General features: G+C 41.2%; 19 non-coding genes across 19 annotated transcripts; all 19 read right to left on the bottom strand.

The window, feature by feature from the left end:
* Positions 1-623: 623 nt before the first annotated feature.
* TRNAA-UGC (transfer RNA alanine (anticodon UGC)) lies at positions 624-695 on the bottom strand. Its single transcript has one exon. It is a non-coding gene; the product is annotated as a tRNA-Ala (tRNA).
* Positions 696-9,714: 9,019 nt separating this feature from the next.
* On the bottom strand, positions 9,715-9,786 carry TRNAA-UGC (transfer RNA alanine (anticodon UGC)). The gene has a single exon. It is a non-coding gene; the product is annotated as a tRNA-Ala (tRNA).
* A 356-nt stretch (positions 9,787-10,142) lies between these two features.
* TRNAA-UGC (transfer RNA alanine (anticodon UGC)) lies at positions 10,143-10,214 on the bottom strand. Its single transcript has one exon. It is a non-coding gene; the product is annotated as a tRNA-Ala (tRNA).
* Positions 10,215-11,089: 875 nt separating this feature from the next.
* Positions 11,090-11,161, bottom strand: TRNAA-UGC (transfer RNA alanine (anticodon UGC)). Its single transcript has one exon. It is a non-coding gene; the product is annotated as a tRNA-Ala (tRNA).
* A 355-nt stretch (positions 11,162-11,516) lies between these two features.
* TRNAA-UGC (transfer RNA alanine (anticodon UGC)) lies at positions 11,517-11,588 on the bottom strand. The gene has a single exon. It is a non-coding gene; the product is annotated as a tRNA-Ala (tRNA).
* Positions 11,589-13,076: 1,488 nt separating this feature from the next.
* TRNAA-UGC (transfer RNA alanine (anticodon UGC)) lies at positions 13,077-13,148 on the bottom strand. Its single transcript has one exon. It is a non-coding gene; the product is annotated as a tRNA-Ala (tRNA).
* A 354-nt stretch (positions 13,149-13,502) lies between these two features.
* On the bottom strand, positions 13,503-13,574 carry TRNAA-UGC (transfer RNA alanine (anticodon UGC)). Its single transcript has one exon. It is a non-coding gene; the product is annotated as a tRNA-Ala (tRNA).
* An 875-nt stretch (positions 13,575-14,449) lies between these two features.
* TRNAA-UGC (transfer RNA alanine (anticodon UGC)) lies at positions 14,450-14,521 on the bottom strand. Its single transcript has one exon. It is a non-coding gene; the product is annotated as a tRNA-Ala (tRNA).
* A 355-nt stretch (positions 14,522-14,876) lies between these two features.
* Positions 14,877-14,948, bottom strand: TRNAA-UGC (transfer RNA alanine (anticodon UGC)). The gene has a single exon. It is a non-coding gene; the product is annotated as a tRNA-Ala (tRNA).
* Positions 14,949-15,823: 875 nt separating this feature from the next.
* On the bottom strand, positions 15,824-15,895 carry TRNAA-UGC (transfer RNA alanine (anticodon UGC)). Its single transcript has one exon. It is a non-coding gene; the product is annotated as a tRNA-Ala (tRNA).
* Positions 15,896-16,250: 355 nt separating this feature from the next.
* On the bottom strand, positions 16,251-16,322 carry TRNAA-UGC (transfer RNA alanine (anticodon UGC)). Its single transcript has one exon. It is a non-coding gene; the product is annotated as a tRNA-Ala (tRNA).
* Positions 16,323-17,810: 1,488 nt separating this feature from the next.
* TRNAA-UGC (transfer RNA alanine (anticodon UGC)) lies at positions 17,811-17,882 on the bottom strand. The gene has a single exon. It is a non-coding gene; the product is annotated as a tRNA-Ala (tRNA).
* Positions 17,883-18,238: 356 nt separating this feature from the next.
* Positions 18,239-18,310, bottom strand: TRNAA-UGC (transfer RNA alanine (anticodon UGC)). Its single transcript has one exon. It is a non-coding gene; the product is annotated as a tRNA-Ala (tRNA).
* Positions 18,311-19,798: 1,488 nt separating this feature from the next.
* Positions 19,799-19,870, bottom strand: TRNAA-UGC (transfer RNA alanine (anticodon UGC)). The gene has a single exon. It is a non-coding gene; the product is annotated as a tRNA-Ala (tRNA).
* Positions 19,871-20,224: 354 nt separating this feature from the next.
* TRNAA-UGC (transfer RNA alanine (anticodon UGC)) lies at positions 20,225-20,296 on the bottom strand. The gene has a single exon. It is a non-coding gene; the product is annotated as a tRNA-Ala (tRNA).
* An 875-nt stretch (positions 20,297-21,171) lies between these two features.
* On the bottom strand, positions 21,172-21,243 carry TRNAA-UGC (transfer RNA alanine (anticodon UGC)). Its single transcript has one exon. It is a non-coding gene; the product is annotated as a tRNA-Ala (tRNA).
* A 355-nt stretch (positions 21,244-21,598) lies between these two features.
* On the bottom strand, positions 21,599-21,670 carry TRNAA-UGC (transfer RNA alanine (anticodon UGC)). The gene has a single exon. It is a non-coding gene; the product is annotated as a tRNA-Ala (tRNA).
* An 875-nt stretch (positions 21,671-22,545) lies between these two features.
* On the bottom strand, positions 22,546-22,617 carry TRNAA-UGC (transfer RNA alanine (anticodon UGC)). Its single transcript has one exon. It is a non-coding gene; the product is annotated as a tRNA-Ala (tRNA).
* A 355-nt stretch (positions 22,618-22,972) lies between these two features.
* Positions 22,973-23,044, bottom strand: TRNAA-UGC (transfer RNA alanine (anticodon UGC)). The gene has a single exon. It is a non-coding gene; the product is annotated as a tRNA-Ala (tRNA).
* Between the last annotated feature and the right edge of the window lie 191 nt (positions 23,045-23,235).

Genomic DNA, 23,235 nt, shown 5'->3' with positions numbered 1-23,235 from the left:
TGGCATGGATATTGATCAAGTATTGCCAAGTAGAGGACAGTCTTACATTCTGTTTTATCAGCAGTGTCAGAACTTGGAAGAAGGGCACATAGGATGCAGGCTATGACTGCCTCCTGGGCATTGCTGACTAAGGCTTCACCAGGTATTTTGTACAGAGTTGATATGTGTTTATCTTTTCATGCATTGATTGATCACTAATTACTTGACATTCAAGCCCAAATCCATCCTCCATAGGTTCACAATGTGTTTAAAGATGTCTGTCCTTCTTAATCAATTAGTTTTGCTGTATCTTGTGATTTGTTCTTTTATGAAACTACTGCTTTTATAGTACATTTCCCAGTGAAATTAAAACTCTGTTTCATAATTACCATATACTTGACATCAGTGTTTGGAGAATATCAGTAGGTATGATATGGTAACTGCTGGTTAAATAAGGAAACACAGTATCCACAGAATATAATCTACCACTGAGCTACATCACATTTAATAGAATGATCAATTATTTTTTATAATTGGTGTTAATTCTTGCCCATTACTGTAGAGTGCATTCATGCATTTGTTGGTCTTGGGCTCTTCTGAAGAGGTTACATACACATAAGTAAGAATCTATATTTTTCAAAACATGAAGATGCCGGGTATTGAACCCAGGGCCTCATACATGCAAAGCATGCGCTCTACCACTGAGCTACATCCCCTCTGAGTTGGTGTGTTTTGATACCGAGCGATTGCTGTTCTGCATAGTACTCAAGTTCTACTACTTCCACTGCTCTAAGGTTAAACTCAGAGCACAGAGCAAAGATAACAATTATACCTTGCTGTATAGATTTCAAGGATACTGTAGGTATCATATGATAACTTTTATTTCAATGAGGAAACACAGATTCTGGGGAATATAATCTTCCACTGAGCAACATCACATTTTATAGACTGGTCAATAATTTTTCATAGTTTGATTGAAACTTTTCCAATTTCTCTAGAGTTTTTTTTAATGCATTTGTTGATCTGGAGAGGTTACATAGAGTTAAGAAAGAATCTACATTTTGCAAAACATGGAGATGCCGGGGATTGAACCCGGGGCCTCCTATATGCACAGCATGCGCTCTACCACTGAGCTACATCCCCTGTGAAAAAGTGTGGTACTCATTTGATTGCAGCTATGCATTGTACTTAAGTTCTACTATTTTCTAGTGTTCTTTGGGTCATCTCCGAGTATAAAGCAATAAAAACCATTACACTTTGCCAGAGTTCAAGGACACCATAATTTCCACAGCTGATGAAGATGCAAGTAGATGATCATTCCACACTTTAAATTGCTGTTAGACTTCTTCACCGGAGTCTGGGTTTTCATCAGAATCCCCTACCTTATGTAATGAATGGCATGGATATTGATCAAGTATTGCCAAGTAGAGGACAGTCTTACATTCTGTTTTATCAGCAGTGTCAGAACTTGGAAGAAGGGCACATAGGATGCAGGCTATGACTGCCTCCTGGGCATTGCTGACTAAGGCTTCACCAGGTATTTTGTACAGAGTTGATATGTGTTTATCTTTTCATGCATTGATTGATCACTAATTACTTGACATTCAAGCCCAAATCCATCCTCCATAGGTTCACAATGTGTTTAAAGATGTCTGTCCTTCTTAATCAATTAGTTTTGCTGTATCGTGTGATTTGTTCTTTTATGAAACTGCTGCTTTTATAGTACATTTCCCAGTGAAATTAAAACTCTGTTTCATAATTACCATATACTTGACATCAGTGTTTGGAGAATGTCAGTAGGTATGATATGGTAACTAGAGATGAGCGCCTGAAATTTTTCGGGTTTTGTGTTTTGGTTTTGGGTTCGGTTCCGCGGCCGTGTTTTGGGTTCGAACGCGTTTTGGCAAAACCTCACCGAATTATTTTTGTCGGATTCGGGTGTGTTTTGGATTCGGGTGTTTTTTTCCAAAAACACTAAAAAACAGCTTAAATCATAGAATTTGGGGGTCATTTTGATCCCAAAGTATTATTAACCTCAAAAACCATAATTTACACTCATTTTCAGTCTATTCTGAATACCTCACACCTCACAATATTATTTTTAGTCCTAAAATTTGCACCGAGGTCGCTGTGTGAGTAAGATAAGCGACCCTAGTGGCCGACACAAACACCGGGCCCATCTAGGAGTGGCACTGCAGTGTCACGCAGGATGTCCCTTTCAAAAAACCCTCCCCAAACAGCACATGACGCAAAGAAAAAAAGAGGCGCAATGAGGTAGCTGTGTGAGTAAGATTAGCGACCCTAGTGGCCGACACAAACACCGGGCCCATCTAGGAGTGGCACTGCAGTGTCACGCAGGATGGCCCTTCCAAAAAACCCTCCCCAAACAGCACATGACGCAAAGAAAAAAAGAGGCGCAATGAGGTAGCTGACTGTGTGAGTAAGATTAGCGACCCTAGTGGCCGACACAAACACCGGGCACATCTAGGAGTGGCACTGCAGTGTCACGCAGGATGTCCCTTCCAAAAAACCCTCCCCAAACAGCACATGACGCATAGAAAAAAAGAGGCGCAATGAGGTAGCTGTGTGAGTAAGATTAGCGACCCTAGTAGCCGACACAAACACCGGGCCCATCTAGGAGTGGCACTGCAGTGTCACGCAGGATGTCCCTTCCAAAAAACCCTCCCCAATCAGCACATGATGCAAAGAAAAAGAAAAGAAAAAAGAGGTGCAAGATGGAATTATCCTTGGGCCCTCCCACCCACCCTTATGTTGTATAAACAAAACAGGACATGCACACTTTAACCAACCCATCATTTCAGTGACAGGGTCTGCCACACGACTGTGACTGATATGACGGGTTGGTTTGGACCCCCCCCCAAAAAAGAAGCAATTAATCTCTCCTTGCACAAACTGGCTCTACAGAGGCAAGATGTCCACCTCATCTTCACCCTCCGATATATCACCGTGTACATCCCCCTCCTCACAGATTATCAATTCGTCCCCACTGGAATCCACCATCTCAGCTCCCTGTGTACTTTGTGGAGGCAATTGCTGCTGGTCAATGTCTCCGCGGAGGAATTGATTATAATTCATTTTAATGAACATCATCTTCTCCACATTTTCTGGATGTAACCTCGTACGCCGATTGCTGACAAGGTGAGCGGCGGCACTAAACACTCTTTCGGAGTACACACTTGTGGGAGGGCAACTTAGGTAGAATAAAGCCAGTTTGTGCAAGGGCCTCCAAATTGCCTCTTTTTCCTGCCAGTATAAGTACGGACTGTGTGACGTGCCTACTTGGATGCGGTCACTCATATAATCCTCCACCATTCTATCAATGTTGAGAGAATCATATGCAGTGACAGTAGACGACATGTCCGTAATCGTTGTCAGGTCCTTCAGTCCGGACCAGATGTCAGCATCAGCAGTCGCTCCAGACTGCCCTGCATCACCGCCAGCGGGTGGGCTCGGAATTCTGAGCCTTTTCCTCGCACCCCCAGTTGCGGGAGAATGTGAAGGAGGAGATGTTGACAGGTCGCGTTCCGCTTGACTTGACAATTTTGTCACCAGCAGGTCTTTCAACCCCAGCAGACCTGTGTCTGCCGGAAAGAGAGATCCAAGGTAGGCTTTAAATCTAGGATCGAGCACGGTGGCCAAAATGTAGTGCTCTGATTTCAACAGATTGACCACCCGTGAATCCTTGTTAAGCGAATTAAGGGCTGCATCCACAAGTCCCACATGCCTAGCGGAATCGCTCCGTGTTAGCTCCTTCTTCAATGCCTCCAGCTTCTTCTGCAAAAGCCTGATGAGGGGAATGACCTGACTCAGGCTGGCAGTGTCTGAACTGACTTCACGTGTGGCAAGTTCAAAGGGCATCAGAACCTTGCACAACGTTGAAATCATTCTCCACTGCACTTGAGACAGGTGCATTCCATCTCCTATATCGTGCTCAATTGTATAGGCTTGAATGGCCTTTTGCTGCTCCTCCAACCTCTGAAGCATATAGAGGGTTGAATTCCACCTCGTTACCACTTCTTGCTTCAGATGATGGCAGGGCAGGTTCAGTAGTTTTTGGTGGTGCTCCAGTCTTCTGTACGTGGTGCCTGTACGCCGAAAGTGTCCCGCAATTTTTCTGGCCACCGACAGCATCTCTTGTACGCCCCTGTCGTTTTTTAAAAAATTCTGCACCACCAAATTCAAGGTATGTGCAAAACATGGGACGTGCTGGAATTTGCCCATATTTAATGCACACACAATATTGCTGGCGTTGTCCGATGCCACAAATCCACAGGAGAGTCCAATTGGGGTAAGCCATTCCGCGATGATCTTCCTCAGTTGCCGTAAGAGGTTTTCAGCTGTGTGCGTATTCTGGAAAGCGGTGATACAAAGCGTAGCCTGCCTAGGAAAGAGTTGGCGTTTGCGAGATGCTGCTACTGGTGCCGCCGCTGCTGTTCTTGCGGCGGGAGTCCATACATCTACCCAGTGGGCTGTCACAGTCATATAGTCCTGACCCTGCTCTGCTCCACTTGTCCACATGTCCGTGGTTAAGTGGACATTGGGTACAACTGCATTTTTTAGGACACTGGTGAGTCTTTTTCTGACGTCCGTGTACATTCTCGGTATCGCCTGCCTAGAGAAGTGGAACCTAGATGGTATTTGGTAACGGGGGCACACTGCCTCAATAAATTGTCTAGTTCCCTGTGAACTAACGGCGGATACCGGACGCACGTCTAACACCAACATAGTTGTCAAGGACTCAGTTATCCGCTTTGCAGTAGGATGACTGCTGTGATATTTCATCTTCCTCGCAAAGGACTGTTGAACAGTCAATTGCTTACTGGAAGTAGTACAAGTGGGCTTACGACTTCCCCTCTGGGATGACCATCGACTCCCAGCGGCAACAACAGCAGCGCCAGCAGCAGTAGGCGTTACACGCAAGGATGCATCGGAGGAATCCCAGGCAGGAGAGGACTCGTCAGACTTGCCAGTGACATGGCCTGCAGGACTATTGGCATTCCTGGGGAAGGAGGAAATTGACACTGAGGGAGTTGGTGGGGTGGTTTGCGTGAGCTTGGTTACAAGAGGAAGGGATTTACTGGTCAGTGGACTGCTTCCGCTGTCACCCAAAGTTTTTGAACTTGTCACTGACTTATTATGAATGCGCTGCAGGTGACGTATAAGGGAGGATGTTCCGAGGTGGTTAACGTCCTTACCCCTACTTATTACAGCTTGACAAAGGGAACACACGGCTTGACACCTGTTGTCCGCATTTCTGGTGAAATACCTCCACACCGAAGAGCTGATTTTTTTGGTATTTTCACCTGGCATGTCAACGGCCATATTCCTCCCACGGACAACAGGTGTCTCCCCGGGTGCCTGACTTAAACAAACCACCTCACCATCAGAATCCTCCTGGTCAATTTCCTCCCCAGCGCCAGCAACACCCATATCCTCCTCATCCTGGTGTACTTCAACACTGACATCTTCAATCTGACTATCAGGAACTGGACTGCGGGTGCTCCTTCCAGCACTTGCAGGGGGCATGCAAATAGTGGAAGGCGCATGCTCTTCACGTCCAGTGTTGGGAAGGTCAGGCATCGCAAACGACACAATTGGACTCTCCTTGTGGATTTGGGATTTCAAAGAACGCACAGTTCTTTGCGGTGCTTTTGCCAGCTTGAGTCTTTTCAGTTTTCTAGCGAGAGGCTGAGTGCTTCCATCCTCATGTGAAGCTGAACCACTAGCCATGAACATAGGCCAGGGCCTCAGCCGTTCCTTGCCACTCCGTGTGGTAAATGGCATATTGGCAAGTTTACGCTTCTCCTCCGACAATTTTATTTTAGGTTTTGGAGTCCTTTTTTTTCTGATATTTGGTGTTTTGGATTTGACATGCTCTGTACTATGACATTGGGCATCGGCCTTGGCAGACGACGTTGCTGGCATTTCATCGTCTCGGCCATGACTAGTGGCAGCAGCTTCAGCACGAGGTGGAAGTGGATCTTGATCTTTCCCTAATTTTGGAACCTCAACTTTTTTGTTCTCCATATTTTATAGGCAGAACTAAAAGGCACCTCAGGTAAACAATGGAGATGGATGGATTGGATACTAGTATACAATTATGGACGGACTGCCACGGTTAGGTGGTATAAAAAAACCACGGTTAGGTGGTATATAATACAATTATGGATGGACGGACTGCCTGCCGAGTGCCGACACAGAGGTAGCCACAGCCGTGAACTACCGCACTGTACACTGGTTGATAAAGAGATAGTAGTATACTCGTAACAACTAGTATGACGACGGTATAAAGAATGAAAAAAAAACCACGGTTAGGTGGTATATATTATAATACAATTATGGTTGGACGGACTGCCTGCCGAGTGCCGACACAGAGGTAGCCACAGCCGTGAACTACCGCACTGTACACTGGTTGATAAAGAGATAGTAGTATACTCGTAACAACTAGTATGACTGACTATGACGGTATAAAGAATGAAAAAAAAACCACGGTTAGGTGGTATATATTATAATACAATTATGGATGGACGGACTGCCTGCCGACTGCCGACACAGAGGTAGCTACAGCCGTGAACTACCGCACTGTACACTGGTTGATAAAGAGATAGTAGTATACTCGTAACAACTAGTATGACGACGGTATAAAGAATGAAAAAAAAACCACGGTTAGGTGGTATATATTATAATAATACAATTATGGATGGACGGACTGCCTGCCGAGTTCCGACACAGAGGTAGCCACAGCCGTGAACTACCGCACTGTACACTGGTTGATAAAGAGATAGTAGTATACTCGTAACAACTAGTATGACTGACTATGACGGTATAAAGAATGAAAAAAAAACCACGGTTAGGTGGTATATATTGTAATACAATTATGGATGGACGGACTGCCTGCCGAGTTCCGACACAGAGGTAGCCACAGCCGTGAACTACCGCACTGTACACTGGTTGATAAAGAGATAGTAGTATACTCGTAACAACTAGTATGACGACGGTATAAAGAATGAAAAAAAAACCACGGTTAGGTGGTATATATTATAATACAATTATGGATGGACGGACTGCCTGCCGACTGCCGACACAGAGGTAGCCACAGCCGTGAACTACCGCACTGTACACTGGTTGATAAAGAGATAGTAGTATACTCGTAAACTAGTATGACACTATGACGGTATAAAGAATGAAAAAAAAACCACGGTTAGGTGGTATATATTATAATAATACAATTATGGATGGACGGACTGCCTGCCGAGTTCCGACACAGAGGTAGCCACAGCCGTGAACTACCGCACTGTACACTGGTTGATAAAGAGATAGTAGTATACTCGTAACAACTAGTATGACACTATGACGGTATAATGAATGAAAAAAAAACCACGGTTAGGTGGTATATATTATAATACAATTATGGATGTACGGACTGCCTGCCGACTGCCGACACAGAGGTAGCCACAGCCGTGAACTACCGCACTGTACACTGGTTGATAAAGAGATAGTAGTATACTCGTAACAACTAGTATGACACTATGACGGTATAAAGAATGAAAAAAAAACCACGGTTAGGTGGTATATATTATAATACAATTATGGATGGACGGACTGCCTGCCGAGTGCCGACACAGAGGTAGCCACAGCCGTGAACTACCGCACTGTACACTGGTTGATAAAGAGATAGTAGTATACTCGTAACAACTAGTATGACTGACTATGACGGTATAAAGAATGAAAAAAAAACCACGGTTAGGTGGTATATATTATAATACAATTATGGATGGACGGACTGCCTGCCGACTGCCGACACAGAGGTAGCCACAGCCGTGAACTACCGCACTGTACACTGGTTGATAAAGAGATAGTAGTATACTCGTAACAACTAGTATGACACTATGACGGTATAAAGAATGAAAAAAAAACCACGGTTAGGTGGTATATATTATAATACAATTATGGATGGACGGACTGCCTGCCGACTGCCGACACAGAGGTAGCCACAGCCGTTAACTACCGCACTGTACACTGGTTGATAAAGAGATAGTAGTATACTCGTAACAACTAGTATGACTATGACGACGGTATAAAGAAAGAAAAAAAAATACCACGGTTAGGTGGTATATAATTATACAATTATGGATGGACGGACTGCCTGCCGAGTGCCGACTGCCGACACAGAGGTAGCCACAGCCGTGAACTACCGCACTGTACTGTGTCTGCTGCTAATATAGACTGGTTGATAAAGAGATAGTATACAACAATATACTACTATACTGGTGGTCAGGCACTGGTCACCACTAGTCACACTGGCAGTGGCACTCCTGCAGCAAAAGTGTGCACTGTTTAATTTTAAATTAATATAATATTATGTACTCCTGGCTCCTGCTATAACAACCTGCAGTGCTCCCCAGTCTCCTCCACAATTATTATAAGCTTTTATACATTGATGTGCAGCACACTGGGCTGAGCTGAGTGCACACAGACTGAGTCACACTGTGTGACTGCTGTGTATCGTTTTTTTCAGGCAGAGAACGGATATAGCAGAGAACGGATATATTAAATAAAAGTTAACTTAACAACAACTGCACTGGTCACTGTGGTAAACTCTGTCTGCACAATCTCTCTCTCTCTCTCTCTCTTCTAATCTATTCTAATGGAGAGGACGCCAGCCACGTCCTCTCCCTATCAATCTCAATGCACGTGTGAAAATGGCGGCGACGCGCGGCTCCTTATATAGAATCCGAGTCTCGCGAGAATCCGACAGCGTCATGATGACGTTCAGGCGCGCTCGGGTTAACCGAGCAAGGCGGGAAGATCCGAGTCGCTCGGACCCGTGAAAAAAAAAGTGAAGTTCGTGCGGGTTCGGATTCAAAGAAACCGAACCCGCTCATCTCTAATGGTAACTGCTGGTTAAATAAGGAAACACAGTATCCACAGAATATAATCTACCACTGAGCTACATCACATTTAATACGCAAAAGACGTCATTTCCGGCGGGACGAGCCGGGGCGATGCGGCGCTCCGGAAAGCCACAGGTGTCAGGAGTAATAGGATGATCAGTACGGGTATAAAACAGCCACATAGCCTTATAGACTCAATCCATAAAACTTGAAAAAGGTCAAAAGCATATGACCGAAACGCGTTGTTAATTGGATTGAAAACTGGACCAAGGAGCGGTGACCACCTGGTAAAGAACCCAGAAGCTGATTCATGCCCCATGCGGTGGTGCCGGGCTATATCAGCACCGGACCAGCATTGCTTTCCTAAGCTAGCCCACCGCAGGGCCACCAAAGGGTGAGATTTGCCACCAGCACATTGCACCAGCACTTTAACCGAGTCACTGTCTCCTAGTTCCAGCTGCACACACTATGTATTGTATTGTGTAAAAAATTCTTAATCTGCATTTTTATTATTTCTTGTTCATGCATGTCCATATGTTTCAATAAAATGTACTGTATTTTTTAACCACTTGGGTTTTAATTGATATATTCCCTAAATAATACAAGGGATACATCTTACGGACATAGCGCCATTAGATGCTGCACACTTTTGTCTATCCATAAAGTATTCAGGGATTTTGTGTTTGTCCCTCCCGGTGCAGCAATTAAGGCTGCTTAATCTGTTTTTATTGAGCAACCACTGTTAATGTACACCCACTGTTTTGTGTCTCTTCTGAAGAGGTTACATACAGATAAGTAAGAATCTATATTTTGCAAAACATGGAGATGCCGGGGATTGAACCCGGGGCCTCATACATGCAAAGCATGTGCTCTACCACTGAGCTACATACCCTCTGACTTGGTGTGTTTTGATACCGAGCGATTGCTGTTCTGCATAGTACTCAAGTTCTACTACTTCCACTGTTCTAAGGTTAAACTCAGAGCACGGAGCAAAGATAACAATTATACCTTGCTGTATAGATTTCAAGGATACTGTAGGTATCATATGATAACTTTTATTTCAATGAGGAAACACAGATTCTGGGGAATATAATCTACCACTGAGCAACATCACATTTTATAGACTGGTCAATAATTTTTCATAGTTTGATTGAAACTTTTCCAATTTCTCTAGAGTTTTTTTTTTATGCATTTGTTGATCTGGAGAGGTTACATAGAGTTAAGAAAGAATCTACATTTTGCAAAACATGGAGATGCCGGGGATTGAACCCGGGGCCTTATACATGCAAAGCATGCGCTCTACCACTGAGCTACATCCCCTGTGAAAAAGTATGGCACTCATTCGATTGCAGCTTTGCATTGTACTTAAGTTCTACTATTTTCTAGTGTTCTAAGGGTCATCTCCGAGTATATAGCAATAAAAACCATTAGACTTTGCCAGAGTTCAAGGACACCATAATTTCCACAGCTGATGAGGATGCAAGTAGATGATCATTCCACACTTTAAATTGCTGTTAGACTTCTTCACCGGAGTCTGGGTTATCATCAGAATCCCCTACCTTATGTAATGAATGGCATGGATATTGATCAAGTATTGCCAAGTAGGGGACAGTCTTACATTCTGTTTTATCAGCAGTGTCAGAACTTGGAAGAAGGGCACATAGGATGCAGGCTATGACTGCCTCCTGGGCATTGCTGACTAAGGCTTCACCAGGTATTTTGTACAGAGTTGATATGTGTTTATCTTTTCATGCATTGATTGATCACTAATTACTTGACATTCAAGCCCAAATCCATCCTCCATAGGTTCACAATGTGTTTAAAGATGTCTGTCCTTCTTAATCAATTAGTTTTGCTGTATCGTGTGATTTGTTCTTTTATGAAACTACTGCTTTTATAGTACATTTCCCAGTGAAATTAAAACTCTGTTTCATAATTACCATAAACTTGACATCAGTGTTTGGAGAATGTCAGTAGGTATGATATGGTAACTGCTGGTTAAATAAGGAAACACAGTATTCACAGAATATAATCTACCACTGAGCTACATCACATTTAATAGAATGATCAATTATTTTTTATAATTGGTGTTAATTCTTGCCCATTACTGTAGAGTGCATTAATGCATTTGTTGGTCTTGGGCTCTTCTGAAGAGGTTACATACACATAAGTAAGAATCTATATTTTTCAAAACATGGAGATGCCGGGGATTGAACCCAGGGCCTCATACATGCAAAGCATGTGCTCTACCACTGAGCTACATCCCCTCTGAGTTGGTGTGTTTTGATACCGAGCGATTGCTGTTCTGCATAGTACTCAAGTTCTACTACTTCCACTGTTCTAAGGTTAAACTCAGAGCACAGAGCAAAGATAACAATTATACCTTGCTGTATAGATTTCAAGGATACTGTAGGTATCATATGATAACTTTTATTTCAATGAGGAAACACAGATTCTGGGGAATATAATTTTCCACTGAGCAACATCACATTTTATAGACTGGTCAATAATTTTTCATAGTTTGATTGAAACTTTTCCAATTTCTCTAGAGTTTTTTTTAATGCATTTGTTGATCTGGAGAGGTTACATAGAGTTAAGAAAGAATCTACATTTTGCAAAACATGGAGATGCAGGGGATTGAACCCAGGGCCTCATACATGCAAAGCATGCGCTCTACCACTGAGCTACATCCCCTGTGAAAAAGTTTGGTACTCATTCGATTGCAGCTTTGCATTGTACTCAAGTTCTACTATTTTCTAGTGTTCTAAGGGTCATTTCCGAGTATAAAGCAATAAAAACCATTACACTTTGCCAGAGTTCAAGGACACCATAATTTCCACAGCTGATGAGGATGCAAGTAGATGATCATTCCACACTTTAAATTGCTGTTAGACTTCTTCACCGGAGTCTGGGTTATCATCAGAATCCCCTACCTTATGTAATGAATGGCATGGATATTGATCAAGTATTGCCAAGTAGAGGACAGTCTTACATTCTGTTTTATCAGCAGTGTCAGAACTTGGAAGAAGGGCACATAGGATGCAGGCTATGACTGCCTCCTGGGCATTGCTGACTAAGGCTTCACCAGGTATTTTGTACAGAGTTGATATGTGTTTATCTTTTCATGCATTGATTGATCACTAATTACTTGACATTCAAGCCCAAATCCATCCTCCATAGGTTCACAATGTGTTTAAAGATGTCTGTCCTTCTTAATCAATTAGTTTTGCTGTATCGTGTGATTTGTTCTTTTATGAAACTGCTGCTTTTATAGTACATTTCCCAGTGAAATTAAAACTCTGTTTCATAATTACCATATACTTGACATCAGTGTTTGGAGAATGTCAGTAGGTATGATATGGTAACTGCTGGTTAAATAAGGAAACACAGTATCCACAGAATATAATCTACCACTGAGCTACATCACATTTAATACGCAAAAGACGTCATTTCCGGCGGGACGAGCCGGGGCGATGCGGCGCTCCGGAAAGCCACAGGTGTCAGGAGTAATAGGATGATCAGTACGGGTATAAAACAGCCACATAGCCTTATAGACTCAATCCATAAAACTTGAAAAAGGTCAAAAGCATATGACCGAAACGCGTTGTTAATTGGATTGAAAACTGGACCAAGGAGCGGTGACCACCTGGTAAAGAACCCAGAAGCTGATTCATGCCCCATGCGGTGGTGCCGGGCTATATCAGCACCGGACCAGCATTGCTTTCCTAAGCTAGCCCACCGCAGGGCCACCAAAGGGTGAGATTTGCCACCAGCACATTGCACCAGCACTTTAACCGAGTCACTGTCTCCTAGTTCCAGCTGCACACACTATGTATTGTATTGTGTAAAAAATTCTTAATCTGCATTTTTATTATTTCTTGTTCATGCATGTCCATATGTTTCAATAAAATGTACTGTATTTTTTAACCACTTGGGTTTTAATTGATATATTCCCTAAATAATACAAGGGATACATCTTACGGACATAGCGCCATTAGATGCTGCACACTTTTGTCTATCCATAAAGTATTCAGGGATTTTGTGTTTGTCCCTCCCGGTGCAGCAATTAAGGCTGCTTAATCTGTTTTTATTGAGCAACCACTGTTAATGTACACCCACTGTTTTGTGTCTCTTCTGAAGAGGTTACATACAGATAAGTAAGAATCTATATTTTGCAAAACATGGAGATGCCGGGGATTGAACCCGGGGCCTCATACATGCAAAGCATGTGCTCTACCACTGAGCTACATCCCCTCTGACTTGGTGTGTTTTGATACCGAGCGATTGCTGTTCTGCATAGTACTCAAGTTCTACTACTTCCACTGTTCTAAGGTTAAACTCAGAGCACGGAGCAAAGATAACAATTATACCTTGCTGTATAGATTTCAAGGATACTGTAGGTATCATATGATAACTTTTATTTCAATGAGGAAACACAGATTCTGGGGAATATAATCTACCACTAAGCAACATCACATTTTATAGACTGGTCAATAATTTTACATAGTTTGATTGAAACTTTTCCAATTTCTCTAGAGTTTTTTTAATGCATTTGTTGATCTGGAGAGGTTACATAGAGTTAAGAAAGAATCTACATTTTGCAAAACATGGAGATGCCGGGGATTGAACCCGGGGCCTCATACATGCAAAGCATGCGCTCTACCACTGAGCTACATCCCCTGTGAAAAAGTATGGCACTCATTCGATTGCAGCTTTGCATTGTACTTAAGTTCTACTATTTTCTAGTGTTCTAAGGGTCATCTCCGAGTATATAGCAATAAAAACCATTAGACTTTGCCAGAGTTCAAGGACACCATAATTTCCACAGCTGATGAGGATGCAAGTAGATGATCATTCCACACTTTAAATTGCTGTTAGACTTCTTCACCGGAGTCTGGGTTATCATCAGAATCCCCTACCTTATGTAATGAATGGCATGGATATTGATCAAGTATTGCCAAGTAGAGGACAGTCTTACATTCTGTTTTATCAGCAGTGTCAGAACTTGGAAGAAGTGCACATAGGATGCAGGCTATGACTGCCTCCTGGGCATTGCTGACTAAGGCTTCACCAGGTATTTTGTACAGAGTTGATATGTGTTTATCTTTTCATGCATTGATTGATCACTAATTACTTGACATTCAAGCCCAAATCCATCCTCCATAGGTTCACAATGTGTTTAAAGATGTCTGTCCTTCTTAATCAATTAGTTTTGCTGTATCGTGTGATTTGTTCTTTTATGAAACTACTGCTTTTATAGTACATTTCCCAGTGAAATTAAAACTCTGTTTCATAATTACCATATACTTGACATCAGTGTTTGGAGAATGTCAGTAGGTATGATATGGTAACTGCTGGTTAAATAAGGAAACACAGTATCCACAGAATATAATCTACCACTGAGCTACATCACATTTAATAGAATGATCAATAATTTTTTATAATTGGTGTTAATTCTTGCCCATTACTGTAGAGTGCATTCATGCATTTGTTGGTCTTGGGCTCTTCTGAAGAGGTTACATACAGATAAGTAAGAATCTATATTTTTCAAAACAGGAAGATGCCGGGTATTGAACCTGGGGCCTCATACATGCAAAGCATGCGCTCTACCACTGAGCTACATCCCCTCTGTGTTGGTGTGTTTTGATACCGAGCGATTGCTGTTCTGCATAGTACTCAAGTTCTACTACTTCCACTGTTCTAAGGTTAAACTCAGAGCACAGAGCAAAGATAACAATTATACCTTGCTGTATAGATTTCAAGGATACTGTAGGTATCATATGATAACTTTTATTTCAATGAGGAAACACAGATTCTGGGGAATATAATCTACCACTGAGCAACATCACATTTTATAGACTGGTCAATAATTTTTCATAGTTTGATTGAAACTTTTCCAATTTCTCTAGAGTTTTTTTTAATGCATTTGTTGATCTGGAGAGGTTACATAGAGTTAAGAAAGAATCTACATTTTGCAAAACATGGAGATGCCAGGGATTGAACCCGGGGCCTCATACATGCAAAGCATGCGCTCTACCACTGAGCTACATCCCCTGTGAAAAAGTATGGCACTCATTCGATTGCAGCTTTGCATTGTACTTAAGTTCTACTATTTTCTAGTGTTCTAAGGGTCATCTCCGAGTATATAGCAATAAAAACCATTAGACTTTGCCAGAGATCAAGGACACCATAATTTCCACAGCTGATGAGGATGCAAGTAGATGATCATTCCACACTTTAAATTGCTGTTAGACTTCTTCACCGGAGTCTGGGTTATCATCAGAATCCCCTACCTTATGTAATGAATGGCATAGATATTGATCAAGTATTGCCAAGTAGAGGACAGTCTTACATTCTGTTTTATCAGCAGTGTCAGAACTTGGAAGTAGGGCACATAGGATGCAGGCTATGACTGCCTCCTGGGCATTGCTGACTAAGGCTTCACCAGGTATTTTGTACAGAGTTGATATGTGTTTATCTTTTCATGCATTGATTGATCACTAATTACTTGACATTCAAGCCCAAATCCATCCTCCATAGGTTCACAATGTGTTTAAAGATGTCTGTCCTTCTTAATCAATTAGTTTTGCTGTATCGTGTGATTTGTTCTTTTATGAAACTACTGCTTTTATAGTACATTTCCCAGTGAAATTAAAACTCTGTTTCATAATTACCATATACTTGACATCAGTGTTTGGAGAATATCAGTAGGTATGATATGGTAACTGCTGGTTAAATAAGGAAACACAGTATCCACAGAATATAATCTACCACTGAGCTACATCACATTTAATAGAATGATCAATTATTTTTTATAATTGGTGTTAATTCTTGCCCATTACTGTAGAGTGCATTCATGCATTTGTTGGTCTTGGGCTCTTCTGAAGAGGTTACATACACATAAGTAAGAATCTATATTTTTCAAAACATGAAGATGCCGGGTTTTGAACCCGGGGCCTCATACATGCAAAGCATGCGCTCTACCACTGAGCTACATCCCCTCTGAGTTGGTGTGTTTTGATACCGAGCGATTGCTGTTCTGCATAGTACTCAAGTTCTACTACTTCCACTGTTCTAAGGTTAAACTCAGAGCACAGAGCAAAGATAACAATTATACCTTGCTGTATAGATTTCAAGGATACTGTAGGTATCATATGATAACTTTTATTTCAATGAGGAAACACAGATTCTGGGGAATATAATCTTCCACTGAGCAACATCACATTTTATAGACTGGTCAATAATTTTTCATAGTTTGATTGAAACTTTTCCAATTTCTCTAGAGTTTTTTTTAATGCATTTGTTGATCTGGAGAGGTTACATAGAGTTAAGAAAGAATCTACATTTTGCAAAACATGGAGATGCCGGGGATTGAACCCGGGGCCTCCTACATGCACAGCATGCGCTCTACCACTGAGCTACATCCCCTGTGAAAAAGTGTAGGACTCATTTGATTGCAGCTATGCATTGTACTTAAGTTCTACTATTTTCTAGTGTTCTTTGGGTCATCTCCGAGTATAAAGCAATAAAAACCATTACACTTTGCCAGAGTTCAAGGACACCATAATTTCCACAGCTGATGAAGATGCAAGTAGATGATCATTCCACACTTTAAATTGCTGTTAGACTTCTTCACCGGAGTCTGGGTTTTCATCAGAATCCCCTACCTTATGTAATGAATGGCATGGATATTGATCAAGTATTGCCAAGTAGAGGACAGTCTTACATTCTGTTTTATCAGCAGTGTCAGAACTTGGAAGAAGGGCACATAGGATGCAGGCTATGACTGCCTCCTGGGCATTGCTGACTAAGGCTTCACCAGGTATTTTGTAAAGAGTTGATATGTGTTTATCTTTTCATGCATTGATTGATCACTAATTACTTGACATTCAAGCCCAAATCCATCCTCCATAGGTTCACAATGTGTTTAAAGATGTCTGTCCTTCTTAATCAATTAGTTTTGCTGTATCGTGTGATTTGTTCTTTTATGAAACTGCTGCTTTTATAGTACATTTCCCAGTGAAATTAAAACTCTGTTTCATAATTACCATATACTTGACATCAGTGTTTGGAGAATGTCAGTAGGTATGATATGGTAACTGCTGGTTAAATAAGGAAACACAGTATCCACAGAATATAATCTACCACTGAGCTACATCACATTTAATACGCAAAAGACGTCATTTCCGGCGGGACGAGCCGGGGCGATGCGGCGCTCCGGAAAGCCACAGGTGTCAGGAGTAATAGGATGATCAGTACGGGTATAAAACAGCCACATAGCCTTATAGACTCAATCCATAAAACTTGAAAAAGGTCAAAAGCATATGACCGAAACGCGTTGTTAATTGGATTGAAAACTGGACCAAGGAGCGGTGACCACCTGGTAAAGAACCCAGAAGCTGATTCATGCCCCATGCGGTGGTGCCGGGCTATATCAGCACCGGACCAGCATTGCTTTCCTAAGCTAGCCCACCGCAGGGCCACCAAAGGGTGAGATTTGCCACCAGCACATTGCACCAGCACTTTAACCGAGTCACTGTCTCCTAGTTCCAGCTGCACACACTATGTATTGTATTGTGTAAAAAATTCTTAATCTGCATTTTTATTATTTCTTGTTCATGCATGTCCATATGTTTCAATAAAATGTACTGTATTTTTTAACCACTTGGGTTTTAATTGATATATTCCCTAAATAATACAAGGGATACATCTTACGGACATAGCGCCATTAGATGCTGCACACTTTTGTCTATCCATAAAGTATTCAGGGATTTTGTGTTTGTCCCTCCCGGTGCAGCAATTAAGGCTGCTTAATCTGTTTTTATTGAGCAACCACTGTTAATGTACACCCACTGTTTTGTGTCTCTTCTGAAGAGGTTACATACAGATAAGTAAGAATCTATATTTTGCAAAACATGGAGATGCCGGGGATTGAACCCGGGGCCTTATACATGCAAAGCATGTGCTCTACCACTGAGCTACATCCCCTCTGACTTGGTGTGTTTTGATACTGAGCGATTGCTGTTCTGCATAGTACTCAAGTTCTACTACTTCCACTGTTCTAAGGTTAAACCCAGAGCACGGAGCAAAGATAACAATTATACCTTGCTGTATAGATTTCAAGGATACTGTAGGTATCATATGATAACTTTTATTTCAATGAGGAAACACAGATTCTGGGGAATATAATCTACCACTGAGCAACATCACATTTTATAGACTGGTCAATAATTTTTCATAGTTTGATTGAAACTTTTCCAATTTCTCTAGAGTTTTTTTTTTATGCATTTGTTGATCTGGAGAGGTTACATAGAGTTAAGAAAGAATCTACATTTTGCAAAACATGGAGATGCCGGGGATTGAACCCGGGGCCTCATACATGCAAAGCATGCGCTCTACCACTGAGCTACATCCCCTGTGAAAAAGTATGGCACTCATTCGATTGCAGCTTTGCATTGTACTTAAGTTCTACTATTTTCTAGTGTTCTAAGGGTCATCTCCGAGTATATAGCAATAAAAACCATTACACTTTGCCAGAGTTCAAGGACACCATAATTTCCACAGCTGATGAGGATGCAAGTAGATGATCATTCCACACTTTAAATTGCTGTTAGACTTCTTCACCGGAGTCTGGGTTATCATCAGAATCCCCTACCTTATGTAATGAATGGCATGGATATTGATCAAGTATTGCCAAGTAGAGGACAGTCTTACATTCTGTTTTATCAGCAGTGTCAGAACTTGGAAGAAGGGCACATAGGATGCAGGCTATGACTGCCTCCTGGGCATTGCTGACTAAGGCTTCACCAGGTATTTTGTACAGAGTTGATATGTGTTTATCTTTTCATGCATTGATTGATCACTAATTACTTGACATTCAAGCCCAAATCCATCCTCCATAGGTTCACAATGTGTTTAAAGATGTCTGTCCTTCTTAATCAATTAGTTTTGCTGTATCGTGTGATTTGTTCTTTTATGAAACTACTGCTTTTATAGTACATTTCCCAGTGAAATTAAAACTCTGTTTCATAATTACCATATACTTGACATCAGTGTTTGGAGAATGTCAGTAGGTATGATATGGTAACTGCTGGTTAAATAAGGAAACACAGTATCCACAGAATATAATCTACCACTGAGCTACATCACATTTAATACGCAAAAGACGTCATTTCCGGCGGGACGAGCCGGGGCGATGCGGCGCTCCGGAAAGCCACAGGTGTCAGGAGTAATATGATGATCAGTACGGGTATAAAACAGCCACATAGCCTTATAGACTCAATACATAAAACTTGAAAAAGGTCAAAAGCATATGACCGAAACGCGTTGTTAATTGGATTGAAAACTGGACCAAGGAGCGGTGACCACCTGGTAAAGAACCCAGAAGCTGATTCATGCCCCATGCGGTGGTGCCGGGCTATATCAGCACCGGACCAGCATTGCTTTCCTAAGCTAGCCCACCGCAGGGCCACCAAAGGGTGAGATTTGCCACCAGCACATTGCACCAGCACTTTAACCGAGTCACTGTCTCCTAGTTCCAGCTGCACACACTATGTATTGTATTGTGTAAAAAATTCTTAATCTGCATTTTTATTATTTCTTGTTCATGCATGTCCATATGTTTCAATAAAATGTACTGTATTTTTTAACCACTTGGGTTTTAATTGATATATTCCCTAAATAATACAAGGGATACATCTTACGGACATAGCGCCATTAGATGCTGCACACTTTTGTCTATCCATAAAGTATTCAGGGATTTTGTGTTTGTCCCTCCCGGTGCAGCAATTAAGGCTGCTTAATCTGTTTTTATTGAGCAACCACTGTTAATGTACACCCACTGTTTTGTGTCTCTTCTGAAGAGGTTACATACAGATAAGTAAGAATCTATATTTTGCAAAACATGGAGATGCCGGGGATTGAACCCGGGGCCTCATACATGCAAAGCATGTGCTCTACCACTGAGCTACATCCCCTCTGACTTGGTGTGTTTTGATACCGAGCGATTGCTGTTCTGCATAGTACTCAAGTTCTACTACTTCCACTGTTCTAAGGTTAAACTCAGAGCACGGAGCAAAGATAACAATTATACCTTGCTGTATAGATTTCAAGGATACTGTAGGTATCATATGATAACTTTTATTTCAATGAGGAAACACAGATTCTGGGGAATATAATCTACCACTAAGCAACATCACATTTTATAGACTGGTCAATAATTTTACATAGTTTGATTGAAACTTTTCCAATTTCTCTAGAGTTTTTTTAATGCATTTGTTGATCTGGAGAGGTTACATAGAGTTAAGAAAGAATCTACATTTTGCAAAACATGGAGATGCCGGGGATTGAACCCGGGGCCTCATACATGCAAAGCATGCGCTCTACCACTGAGCTACATCCCCTGTGAAAAAGTATGGCACTCATTCGATTGCAGCTTTGCATTGTACTTAAGTTCTACTATTTTCTAGTGTTCTAAGGGTCATCTCCGAGTATATAGCAATAAAAACCATTAGACTTTGCCAGAGTTCAAGGACACCATAATTTCCACAGCTGATGAGGATGCAAGTAGATGATCATTCCACACTTTAAATTGCTGTTAGACTTCTTCACCGGAGTCTGGGTTATCATCAGAATCCCCTACCTTATGTAATGAATGGCATGGATATTGATCAAGTATTGCCAAGTAGAGGACAGTCTTACATTCTGTTTTATCAGCAGTGTCAGAACTTGGAAGAAGTGCACATAGGATGCAGGCTATGACTGCCTCCTGGGCATTGCTGACTAAGGCTTCACCAGGTATTTTGTACAGAGTTGATATGTGTTTATCTTTTCATGCATTGATTGATCACTAATTACTTGACATTCAAGCCCAAATCCATCCTCCATAGGTTCACAATGTGTTTAAAGATGTCTGTCCTTCTTAATCAATTAGTTTTGCTGTATCGTGTGATTTGTTCTTTTATGAAACTACTGCTTTTATAGTACATTTCCCAGTGAAATTAAAACTCTGTTTCATAATTACCATATACTTGACATCAGTGTTTGGAGAATGTCAGTAGGTATGATATGGTAACTGCTGGTTAAATAAGGAAACACAGTATCCACAGAATATAATCTACCACTGAGCTACATCACATTTAATAGAATGATCAATTATTTTTTATAATTGGTGTTAATTCTTGCCCATTACTGTAGAGTGCATTCATGCATTTGTTGGTCTTGGGCTCTTCTGAAGAGGTTACATACAGATAAGTAAGAATCTATATTTTTCAAAACAGGAAGATGCCGGGTATTGAACCTGGGGCCTCATACATGCAAAGCATGCGCTCTACCACTGAGCTACATCCCCTCTGAGTTGGTGTGTTTTGATACCGAGCGATTGCTGTTCTGCATAGTACTCAAGTTCTACTACTTCCACTGTTCTAAGGTTAAACTCAGAGCACAGAGCAAAGATAACAATTATACCTTGCTGTATAGATTTCAAGGATACTGTAGGTATCATATGATAACTTTTATTTCAATGAGGAAACACAGATTCTGGGGAATATAATCTACCACTGAGCAACATCACATTTTATAGACTGGTCAATAATTTTTCATAGTTTGATTGAAACTTTTCCAATTTCTCTAGAGTTTTTTTTAATGCATTTGTTGATCTGGAGAGGTTACATAGAGTTAAGAAAGAATCTACATTTTGCAAAACATGGAGATGCCGGGGATTGAACCCGGGGCCTCATACATGCAAAGCATGCGCTCTACCACTGAGCTACATCCCCTGTGAAAAAGTATGGCACTCATTCGATTGCAGCTTTGCATTGTACTTAAGTTCTACTATTTTCTAGTGTTCTAAGGGTCATCTCCGAGTATATAGCAATAAAAACCATTAGACTTTGCCAGAGATCAAGGACACCATAATTTCCACAGCTGATGAGGATGCAAGTAGATGATCATTCCACACTTTAAATTGCTGTTAGACTTCTTCACCGGAGTCTGGGTTATCATCAGAATCCCCTACCTTATGTAATGAATGGCATAGATATTGATCAAGTATTGCCAAGTAGAGGACAGTCTTACATTCTGTTTTATCAGCAGTGTCAGAACTTGGAAGAAGGGCACATAGGATGCAGGCTATGACTGCCTCCTGGGCATTGCTGACTAAGGCTTCACCAGGTATTTTGTACAGAGTTGATATGTGTTTATCTTTTCATGCATTGATTGATCACTAATTACTTGACATTCAAGCCCAAATCCATCCTCCATAGGTTCACAATGTGTTTAAAGATGTCTGTCCTTCTTAATCAATTAGTTTTGCTGTATCGTGTGATTTGTTCTTTTATGAAACTACTGCTTTTATAGTACATTTCCCAGTGAAATTAAAACTCTGTTTCATAATTACCATATACTTGACATCAGTGTTTGGAGAATATCAGTAGGTATGATATGGTAACTGCTGGTTAAATAAGGAAACACAGTATCCACAGAATATAATCTACCACTGAGCTACATCACATTTAATAGAATGATCAATTATTTTTTATAATTGGTGTTAATTCTTGCCCATTACTGTAGAGTGCATTCATGCATTTGTTGGTCTTGGGCTCTTCTGAAGAGGTTACATACACATAAGTAAGAATCTATATTTTTCAAAACATGAAGATGCCGGGTTTTGAACCCGGGGCCTCATACATGCAAAGCATGTGCTCTACCACTGAGCTACATCCCCTCTGAGTTGGTGTGTTTTGATACCGAGCGATTGCTGTTCTGCATAGTACTCAAGTTCTACTACTTCCACTGTTCTAAGGTTAAACTCAGAGCACAGAGCAAAGATAACAATTATACCTTGCTGTATAGATTTCAAGGATACTGTAGGTATCATATGATAACTTTTATTTCAATGAGGAAACACAGATTCTGGGGAATATAATCTTCCACTGAGCAACATCACATTTTATAGACTGGTCAATAATTTTTCATAGTTTGATTGAAACTTTTCCAATTTCTCTAGAGTTTTTTTTAATGCATTTGTTGATCTGGAGAGGTTACATAGAGTTAAGAAAGAATCTACATTTTGCAAAACATGGAGATGCCGGGGATTGAACCCGGGGCCTCCTACATGCACAGCATGCGCTCTACCACTGAGCTACATCCCCTGTGAAAAAGTGTGGCACTCATTTGATTGCAGCTATGCATTGTACTTAAGTTCTACTATTTTCTAGTGTTCTTTGGGTCATCTCCGAGTATAAAGCAATAAAAACCATTACACTTTGCCAGAGTTCAAGGACACCATAATTTCCACAGCTGATGAAGATGCAAGTAGATGATCATTCCACACTTTAAATTG

Source organism: Pseudophryne corroboree, chromosome 4, assembly GCF_028390025.1.
Source record: "Pseudophryne corroboree isolate aPseCor3 chromosome 4, aPseCor3.hap2, whole genome shotgun sequence".
NCBI classification, from domain to species: Eukaryota; Metazoa; Chordata; class Amphibia; order Anura; family Myobatrachidae; genus Pseudophryne; species Pseudophryne corroboree.
The sequence above is the reverse complement of the archived record's forward strand: the minus strand, read 5'-3'. Positions and strand labels throughout refer to the sequence as shown.